Source organism: Oreochromis niloticus, linkage group LG3 (assembly GCF_001858045.2).
Source record: "Oreochromis niloticus isolate F11D_XX linkage group LG3, O_niloticus_UMD_NMBU, whole genome shotgun sequence".
Classification (NCBI taxonomy): domain Eukaryota; kingdom Metazoa; phylum Chordata; class Actinopteri; order Cichliformes; family Cichlidae; genus Oreochromis; species Oreochromis niloticus.
The window spans coordinates 37,658,068-37,669,538 of NC_031967.2; positions in this window are offsets into that span (position 1 = coordinate 37,658,068).

Below are 11,471 nucleotides of genomic sequence, written 5' to 3' on the forward strand. Positions count from 1 at the left end.
AAAAACCTAAAACAGCAGATATGTCAAAAAATATTGTAAAATTGAAGTGTGCTCTACCCACCTGCAGTATCTCACGGTGTGTATCAAGGTCAGAGCAGCTGTTTGGCGTAGGCCCTACAGTAGGTGGAGCTCTGGAGGCTTCACATACACCACTGCCAGTATGACGAGCGATACAAGACAGCCACTTATTTATTTATTTTTTGTTGACCATAATTAGAGAACCTAATCGGACAGACATCAGCAGAGCAACTGAAGACCAAATGTGTCATTGCAGTTGGGATCTTTTTTTCTGTTTTTTAAAAACTCAGTTTCATATAAATATTTAAAAAAAAGATTAATGTTAGCTAATGTAACATGAACTAGGTGGATGATTGTGGCTCATGTCTAAAGAAAAACAAAAATCTTAAAAACTCTATCCCATAAACTGTATATAAAAGATGGGCATATCTACCTTTGTGTTACCCATTGGTTTCTGAAGGCCCGTCTTGAATCCTCGAGATGCACATTTCTGCGATTGCCATCATGGTTGGAAAAAAAACTAGCTGTGACGAGGAGGGGCGGGACTGACAAAAACGTGAGGCTCATCGTCCAAAAAGTTGTGATTGATACATTTCTAATGAGTCTCTTTTTTCAGACCACTTATAGTCGAGCTTGTTTTTCTCTCTTTTCCTCTCCAATTCCCCCCACAACAAAGGAACATTCCACCCGATAAACAACTCGATTAAATTCACAAATATGAGAATTCATCCACTAATTGCCAAAGTCTGATGATATTATTTACATTTCAACAAAAGTTTTAGTAAGATTGGATACAGAGCAGCTACCACAGCCTAGCAGCAGCTAACAAAGACTAACAGTGGCAAAAGCAGCAGCACTGACATTGGACACAAGTTAGTATTTAAGGTGACTCAGGTATAAATGCAAAAAATTACAAAACATTTAACTTTAATTCTGATTAATTTTTGTTATTTGTTAGCCAGCCACAACAATTATTTTATACCACTGATTGACATATAAATAAATGAATACAGTGGCTATGTCTTTCATAAATACAGAGTGCAGTGTTCATAGGCCATCTACAGAATGTAACCAATCAGATAATATTATGGGAGGGACATTAAACTGTTAGCTGTTCAGAAAGAGGCAGCTGTATCACTTAAAAGAAAAAAAAGAGTCAAGCCAAGCCATTGGTTGCTGCCTAATTGGCACCACCTGACACCTGGCTCATTCTGTCTTCTCTAAAATGCAGGATGGGATAAAGAAACCGAGGCACACAGACTGTTTTCAGGCCTGTGACTGAGTCACCGTGTGTGTTTATGCGACTGCCTTACAGTGCGTGCACAAATATAAGGTGTGTTTCTTTGTGTAACTATTAGCGTGTGTGTGTCCTGTCCTCTTGGTGCTGACAGCTTCTCATTAGCCACAGACAGCTGGAGGAGGTCATCACTGCCCCGTCTCTCTGTCACGCAAACACACACACACACACACACACACACACACACACACACACACACACACACACACACACTCTGTACTGCTGAGGACCCTCAGTGGCGTTGTTCATCCACTAGTCCACAACCCTGACCTAATTAATTCATTACTCTCAAAAACTGTCTCTAGTTTGCTGAATGTGTTTTTAATTTTCCAGGATGAGCTTACTTTCCACAAAATGTCTTCCTTCAAAAAGTCATAAAATGCCTTCAAGTCATGCAGCACTACATTTCTCAAATACAACATGAGGAAAACAGCAGTATGAAAATAAGAGCAGAGCTTGTGCAACTTCCTAAATCTTACGTGCTGACATGACATAGGAAACCCAACTTAACACTTAACCCTACTTTACAAAGTAGAGTTACAGAAACAATTTAGGTCAGTCTATAACTTTTAAATAAACTTGACATAAAGTTATAAGTTCATAAACCTTATGGATTTTTGGTGGTGGATTAATACATTTGTTATGCACTCTACGTGTGGGTATATAACATTATTATTGTATATTATATATATATTTCTCTAAATAATTAATTAATTTAAATACATATGAGACATTTTGATAAACAACCCTATTCTTAATGGTCCGTGTCACATTCAAGATTCAAATAGCTCCATATAGATTTGTCTGTGGCTCATTTGATAGTAAAAGTTGCCTATAGCTGACCAACACAGTTTCACTGTACCTTCAATCTTATGTACCTGAGAATTTGCATGATGTTAGCTTGATGCCAGTAGGGTGATAACACTTTCTGATGGGACCTTGAATGCCCTGCACTGCATGTAAAGGTTTCTTGGCAAAATAAAATTTTAAAAAAAGTCTCTTTTTTAAATTTCAATTGGATTTGTATTTGTGTATATGTGTAATTTTGCTCTGTCTCACAATGGTGAATCCTTCCAACAACCCCTGGATCCAGATCTGGACCAATTCCAAAAGGTAATCACTTCTAAGTTCGGCCAAGCCCTGATAAAAAAAATAAAAAATAAAAAAAATCATGTAAATGCATCCATAAATTCTGAGTAATAACTGAGCCAATTGCATAACGTCCTTGGCAAAGGTAATTAAGGCCACATAAAAATAAGATCGGGAAAAGTGGCTCATGTCTCATCCATCCTGAGAGGAAATTATCATCCTGCGCTCCCTCAGAGTGACTGCTGCGTGCATCCTAAGAAAAAAATAAACTCTACACGTTTGCAAGATGTAATTAAACACCTGAAGCGTGGGGGTAGGATGCGAAGTAAAGTCAGCAGCTGACTCTGAACAAACAACAACAAAAGGAGGTGGGGGGGAGTTCTCTGATAGCAGCACTCTGATAAATGTTGTAATGCACTGCTTACAACTTTGATCAGCAGGACTAATCTCTAGTCTTTAATGCGATCAAAAAGTCAACATGTCATGGATGATTTGGCCCTCACCTGTCCAATTCTAATGCTCTAGATGTCCCAAAGCATGTGAACATTTCCTTTGATTAAAAACAAAACAGAAAAACCAAGTAAGTATATCATGAGTCTAACAAGGATTGAGTGGTCGAATCGGTCAGGATGTGTGTGTGTCCGCCTACTGAACTGGTAAAACAAAAAAACCCATCCCATTCTCCTTTCTCCATGTCTCTCAACACTCATTTGCTTTGTCCTTCTCTCTTTCAATTTCACCCACACAATCTCACAATCATATACGTACAGCCGAAAATACACACACGCACACATCCCTTCATCTCTCTCTTTCACACGCACACAATAAACACTTGTCATTGGTCGGCATCACTCGTTTATTCTTGCCCGAGCGAGGGATTTGTTTTTGTTCTTCCTGTCATTCGCCCATTTGACTTGATGGATGGTGGGTGGTGACGCAAAACACCTGCCACACGCGCACACACAGATACACACAACCTAAAATGGGCCACAACGCATGCAATCAATGTGTGCAAATATGCTTGAAAGAAGAACGCAGCAAATAAACACACAAATACTGTCTATACACAACATCTGAGGTCACAAACTGATGTCCACATGAGTATAAGTACACAAACAGACACACCACAACACATAGCTGCCTTTTCCCAACGCTAGCCAAAATCATTAAGTACTTTCTTGTTAACTTCCAAGGGTTTTTTTAATTATCTAGTCTTGCGAGGACCAAATTAAGGACAGCAAGCACACATGCCGTCGACACCAACGGGGCGTACAGACAGATCCCTCTTGCCATGGTTGACTTCCGATGTGGCCTGCAGTGTAAACAACAGTTTATCTCCATAGAGGACAAATGGACAGCAGAAGCACAGAGAACACGAGAAGCGGGGGAGGATTTGAACCCCGAGGTCATCACTGCAAATCCCACAAAGAAAGAAGAAGAAATGAGGGAAATCTGAGGATCGCGCTCCTAAACAGTTTCTAACCAAAGAACTCTTGGTTCGAATACAAAGCTAAATGAAGAGCACACTTGAGTATAAAAACGTTGACAGAAATGACTCCAAATGACTGTTGCTCTGGGCCTTAAAGATGTATAAAAAGACCATTTAAAAACAAAACAAAAAATTACACTTAAGCAATATCACCTATTTTAGCAATGATACGGACATGGTTCTTTTTTTTCTGGTTACTATTGGCCAAACATCTCAATTACAGGTGTCACAGTAACTGTACACAAATAACGCTACAATATTTCAAATATCTGTCGATCATAGATGCATTAACATTGTAATTAAATGTGAAAATTATTATTTTGTTTGCTTTTTTATAATTAATATAAATTGTATTTAGAATCCTATTAATTTGTTAAGACAACACAACAGTAGCACTTTCTCAGGGCAAGCAAGGCAGACTGTGCTTGCCCAGTGAAATCTAAAATCAATTAAAGGACAATTAATAGGCAAAAATTAATACACATGTGCCAACATGAAAGCATTCTTTTTCCTTGCATCTGAAACAGTCCTAACATAAAGTTATTATCAGTTCTACAGATCTTCTGGCTTGTTTGCATCCATCTTTAAAAATGTGTCTTTGGAAACAAGCTGTGCTCTGCTTGCCTCTAATTTCCCTGAAATCTGTAAGTGGGGCCAGTATCTGGCACATCCATGCCTCGTTAGCAATGTCAGACTCAGAGAACAGCAGGTTCTTCTGGTTCTCTGGTCTTTGACAGAAAATTGATGGGAAACTATCATGCCCACAAACTGCCACTGGCTTTGCTTTCACTGCTCCGAGATCAGTGAGTTACAATCTATGTGTATTAGCATTAGCACATAACCAACTTCAAATAGAAATGAGAATGATGTGTAACAATAACCTGGATGTATTTTAAGCAGAATTTAAGGTTTAGGTTAGCACATTTACACTCCACCGATAGTCCTTGGACTGCTATGTGGTGCAACTGGTCTGTGGGACACTATTGCTTGTGCTGCTGTTGGTCTATGAGCCAGCCATGAAGAAGAGTGAAGTTATAATATACAAAGACTTGAAGCGAAACTGAGTGTTAAATACAAAAAGTGCCAACTCCAGCCACTTTTTTTTAATAGTTCTTCATTTACTAGTGAACTCAGCTGTCACTAGGGATGGGATTTGATATGAATTTAGCGATTTTGAGTCCATTATCAGTATCACTTATCAATTCGATTCTTTGTTAGTTCCCTTATGGATTCTCATTGGCTCCACTTTGAGAGTCACCACCATCTCCACGTAGGAGACACATTTGCGGGATGATAAATTACACTTTACGTGGAACAGCCTTCAAGAAATTTGGAGGTCATCAAAAAAATTTGGCCAAAGATATGAATGTAAGCTATAACATCGGGAAAGCACCATATCATGTGCAACCTTGTTCACATGGAAAAATTACTTATTATAAGTTGTATACTCATAAAACTGTTGCACAATAACATTCTTAATTAAGATACATGATTATGCCTAAAACATAAACAAATCAACATATTTTGTTTTTTTAAAACCCTGATGTTTAGGCTTGCAAGTGGTTATCTGAGGTCAGCAGTTAGCTAAAAAAAAAGTTTGTTTATGTGTTACATCCTCATTTCCTGGTGATAAACCAGAAGACCATCAACCGATAGTCTGCTTCACATTTCCACTTCCCTCATCAGGATCAAAATGAGAAATTGATAAACAAGGCCATTTTTACATTAAGTTACATTAATATTCAGTTTGATGTTGATAAAAACTGAGATTATGTCAAATGTGTAAAATGCAGGTTACCTTTCGTGAAAAAGGTATATAAAAAAGTACAGAGAATCATTTACAGTACCACTCACAAGCTAAACGCTAAGATTGCTAGATAGCATAAAAAACAAAACATGCACAAACACACACGGACACACACAAAACAAAACTCTCTGTACCAAATGTGCAAGTGCACAAATATTGATATAAGATAGTCAAGGACACAGAGTGTGACTTTAAAAAGCAACATTAAGGGAGTCTGTTGTCCATTTAAAATGTTCCAGCACAACTAAACAGCTTTAGAACTTGATGGATGGAATCATGATAAAATAATCACGAGTCCAAAAACATAATTAAACTGATTATTTCAGATGTAAAACATAAGGGAGATAAAGAGAGAGATAAACAGAGACACTGATGTAAACACGGACAACAGGATGTGAATGACGTCCGCCAAAATGCTGGAACAACTATTTCTGTCAGTTGCGATTCTGGGGGTGGGAATGTGTGTGTGTGTGTGTGTGTGTGTGTGTGTGTGTGTGTGTGTGTGGCCCATATGGTATCATGGGAATAAAATGAGAAAGCCACGCACACTCAGACTCTCACACACAGGGCAATGACAAAACTGGACACAAATTGATACCAAATTAGAAACTGTGTTTTTGTTTTTCTCCAAACAGACCAAGAGGAGCTTGGCAGGCAGGACGGACACTTGACGAGAGAAAGAGAGAGAGAGAAAGAGAGAGATGGGGATAGAAAGAACGTGAGAAAGAAAGCAGAAGGGAGAATTTAAGGAGGAATTAAAATAACTGTAAAAGTGGAATGAGGGCTGGTGAGGTGGAAATTGATCCGCAGGGAGTCAGTGTATATGTGTGTTGTTTTAGCTGGATGGCCTTGGATTCCTCGCTGACCTTTACAAAGATAGCAGCTGGTCATCTCGTATGGTTTTAGGATTGGTTTGTGTTCTGGTTCTCGAGCACAAAACGAGCTGAAAAGCAGATGGAGAGCTAAGGAGAGAGCAGCGGCAGAAAAGAAATTCTCCTGTCGTTCATCGACCTCTCTGGAAGAGAGAGGGGAGCTGAGCAAAAGCGGAACTGCTTCAAGTGAACTGAGAGAAACAAAACTGGCAAATATTTATTTTTTGTTCTTGTGCTCTTTCATCCAAATAAAGCTTTCACTTCAATTGAGAACTGCGAGTCTGGCCGAGCTGCGTCCTTTCAACTTTTATGCCAAGAAAAATCACTTTGAATTTAGTTGAAGGGATGAGTTTTCACAGAAAGTTAAGAGTTGGTCGACTTTGGACAAAAAAAACTTTTCGCACACACAAACTTTTTTGTCCGTGTCACTGGTCTAATTATTTAGGGACGGTCTCACCAAATGGTTACAGTTAGGCAGAAGCTGAAGCCTCTTAGAGCCACTTCACAGGACAGCTTAGCTTCAACAACTAGCTTCAGATGCGTTTATAATAAAATTCCCCACACTGTCAAAGTGAGTGCAATCCAGAGTGTGGTTGTTCACGAGTGTGGTGTCAGTGTTTCTACAGGTATATAAACAAGATGCAAGACTGGGGCATTTTGGTATTTAGTGTCAAGCTTGGATGAGAATGAGCTCCTCAAAGTCTGAGAAAAAAGCGAACTGTAAACTTAAGGTTAGGAACAAGCTTCTGCTCTGGGTGTAGAAGCATCTGAAGAAGCAAATTGAGGTGGTTCAGACATCTGAGTAGGATGCCTCCAGAACAGCTTCTATGAGGTTCTATTTCAGGCATGTTCTAAAGGAACGATAGTGTCTCGCCATCTGATTTTGGAATTCCTTGGTGTCCCCAAAGAAAAACTGTAGGAGGCGACTGGGAATCTCTATTCAGACTGTTGCTCTTTCAAACCAGACCCAGATGAGTGGAAGACAATGGATGCATTGGCTGAGGGGCAGATGGCCAGACCAATAGATGAGCCAGTGGATGGACCAAACTTCAAAATGAACAAAAACCTTAAACTCAATTATTTGACCAGTGTCTATTTTTGGCCAGTTATTTTATGCAGAACTTTTGTTTTCATTGGTAATGTTAGAAAATAATGCGATTGCAATTTTTATGCACTTTAATGTAAAATAATACAACATTTGATAGTAATTACATTATTTCTCGATGTAGATTCATTTATTAAATTTTAAAAAATAACATAGAAGTCTCAGAGTCCAGACAAACAAAAGTCAGAACCCTTTTGTATTAAAATATTCTGCTGTTTCAATTTCTCTCTTTCTTTTGTTCTTTTTTACACCCCTTTATTTTTAACCACTGACTCAGCCCTCCTCAGCATCCAGGATATCAGTGTTATGAAGTCCTCCTACAGTATTTGTTTTACTTTTCAGTGTAGAAACAATAACATTATTGAAGCGTGATATAATTGCTGTCAAGCCTGACGCACCAACAGTCACCAAGTTTGTCTATAATTGCTAGCAAAGCACAGAGTTATTTATTTTTTTTATATAAAATATAGACAGTACTTTTCCATTCTAGTGGGAACATACTGGGAGGGAGGCACCATAAGATGACTGGAAAAAAGAAGCACTATACTGGAACTCTAGCAGAAACTGCTAAAGGTCCTGGATGTAGATTCAAAGTGCCCGAAAGTTACATTTTTCTCAAACATCTTTGCTTTTCTTATCTGGAGGGGTGATCTAAATATTTGTTGCTTACATCAGACGGAAAACTGACAGTTCGATGGAGCGTCCGGTATGTTGGAGCAGTTCTTCTGTATGCTGTTTATGACTACAGAAATTAATCACATCCATACAATACGAGAGCTGGAGTCAGAGAGTGATTGGGCGGTTTTGCTTGATAAATGGAGGAAGTAATTAAATTGTAGTAAAAGTTACTGCGGACTAAATTACTGTCAACAGGCTGGAGCAGCGTAAAGGATGCTGCGTTCTGTATTCCAGGAAAAGATTGAACAATGCAAAACTAAACACAACAGCCTCAATAATTATAAGGGATACGTGGCAGAAGTGATGGAGAGATGGACGGAGGGATGATCCGATCAGAAAGACGGATGCGAGATGGATGGATGAAAGATGAAGGGAGGGCCGTCCTCAGATCTGTTTTACTATCATTTCACAGCCTAAACGTGCAAAGGTCAGCTGTTATTAATGGCAGGCCCCGAGGAGAGCAGATGAGTGTGTATGCAAATGTGTGTGACAGACAGCGAGTGTGAAGGCTTGCATGTCACACCTTTCTGCTCTAAATGCCATGCAGGATGCCATTAGTGTCGTTGCTGAATCGTCCCCACGGGGCTTGAAACTCAGGGTGTGTTTGGAAATGTGACCTGACACTCCCTTCACTGCTTTATTCGACCACAGAAGAAGTTAAATTTTTCTATTATGAGCTAATATCTGCACAGGAGGAGATGCATGTTGGCACCTAAATTTCTCCCTGGTGCATTTCTTCAAATCGCATGAGTGTAAAACTAACAGAAGAGCTTTGTAGCATCTATTTTTTGTGACAAGTGTCATAAAATCCTTGGAGTGCACATCCTTATGGCTACTTTGTTTACACTATTCCACTTTAAAACACCAGCATACGCATGTCTCTGTAAACAAGCCATTTCTTTCTTCTTTCAACACACTACTGTGCTCCTGTGTCCTGTGTGCACTTCAAGGTTTCGGCCTCATTTTACCACCAGACAAATGCATTGCTTTTGCCACCAAGTTAGCTTTGTTAGCAGTGTTACTCAGGACTGTTTGGTCAGCAGCTTAGCTGTGAGTATTGCAGGGAGAATGGGGAAATGTCCTCTGTGAGATGTGTGATGAGAGCACACAACATGCTATCAGGCTCTTTTTGCAGACCAGCACATCTTCAAAAACATCGCCACAATACCAAACAGATCTGTTACCTTGTCTTGCTGAACTACACAGAATCCATAGAGACTGCATGTGGAAGCACTTTACACATTGCATTCTATCTAATGGCCAACAGGGGGCGACTCCCATGGTTGTATAAATGGGTCGTGTCAGAAAGATAATTATTGTAGTTTCTGACATCATTGCGTTGTCCACCTTATTGGATATCATACAACCACATGTATCCATGTTTTCCATGTTTGTCTACAAATACTCGCTAACTACTAGGCAAGCAGTTGTGAAACTGAAGGGTGCAACGCAAACTTCACTTTCAAAGCAAATGTTTTTGACTGCATGCAACCGATTGGCGAGTCAATGGCGTCACTCGAGGAGTCATGAGAGCGACTCTACCCACGTTGTAATGGAAAATGACCAAATTTGAGTAGGGTAGAGTTGAGTAAGTGCTAGTCTAATCAGAGACGAGGCATAACAGTCATGGATTGGCCTCCCCCAGAGCCCAGACCTTAATATTATCAAAGCAGCGGGTATCATCTTGACAGAGAACAGAACAAAAGGCAGTCAACATCGAAAGAAGAGTCTCACTGAATAAAACAGGAAGTTCAAGTTGTACATTAACATGTTCATTAGCATCCAGGAGAACATTAAACAGATGAGCCTAGTTTTTAGTGACAAAGTTCAGGTTTTGCCAGTATAATCTCTAAAACATTATCTGCACGAAAAGAGGATTTTTGGTAAGAGAGGCTTCCTGGTTTCTGTTTGTAGTTTTAGTCAGAGATCTGCTGACCAGTCAAGTTTTGGGAGGAATTGGTTGATTGTAAGAAAAGAGTGCAGCTGTAATAAATTTATACATAAAACCAGGTAGACAATATAGGAACTGTTGGCTTGGATATCTGCTGTCTACAACCAGAAGCTTCGAAAAATTACCAGTTTCCTCCAGAGGCCATAATGGGTTGTCAGATTGGTATGCCAGAGTATTATCTGATTGGGAAGTACTGTTTAATATACTCGCTACCAAAATTCCCAGAATTATTGCAGTTTTTGTCAACAGCTACAATATAACTGTTTGACCCAAACAAACTGATAAATGCCTCGTGCGATTTACCAAAAACACATTGTTTGCCTTGAAAATATACAGGATGAAGTCATTTAGATTTCCTTAGATCAAGTCTAAGGAAATCTAAATGACTTTTAATCAGCCCTGCTACACATGTGGATGGACACAGTCATTCAGCACGATTCTCTAAACTTAAAAGCAACTAAATGTCACCTCGTCCCAGTCTTTGCTTCTTCCAAAAGGACAACAAATGCAGCGTAAATGCAGAACGAATGGGGTGCAAATGCATGCAGAGGTGCTGCTCCACTCCACCTAATGTATTTTTGGCTGAAGCTGTGTCCCAGTTGTGTGCGGCTCCTTGGCGTTGGGAGGCAGGTGAAGGGTGTCTGGTGACAAAATGCCTGGTGTGTAGCCCATTTTCCGGGTTTTGACCTTCCCTGAACACACCGCTGTGAGGAGAACGAAGATGAATTGGAGCGCCGAAGCTGTCCACTCACAGGAAAAATAAAAGAGGGAGGAGGAACCGATTGATAATAAGTGTTTCTTTCAATTTCTCTTTCAGTTTGCATTTTTTTCTCTGCAGTTTTCTTTGAATGTCATCTGTTTCTCCTTCCCTCTGTTTCCTGAATAGGGAGTAATGGAGTGTTTGAGGTACGTGGAGAGGTTTGGGACAAACAGCAGGCCAGATTGTCTCCTGTTTAACCTGCGTGACATGGAAACACAACAAACCGCCAGCAAACTAAATAGAAGAAAACAGATTAGACTGAATGGAGGAGCCAGTGAAAGATTTAAATTTTAACCTTTAGACATGATGGTGTTTGCTCAACCAGGTCATCCAGGGTTAGAATATCACTTTTCTTTTTATAAATCTCACCTGACTCCTTCACACACGTCATTCTTCTTCATTTTA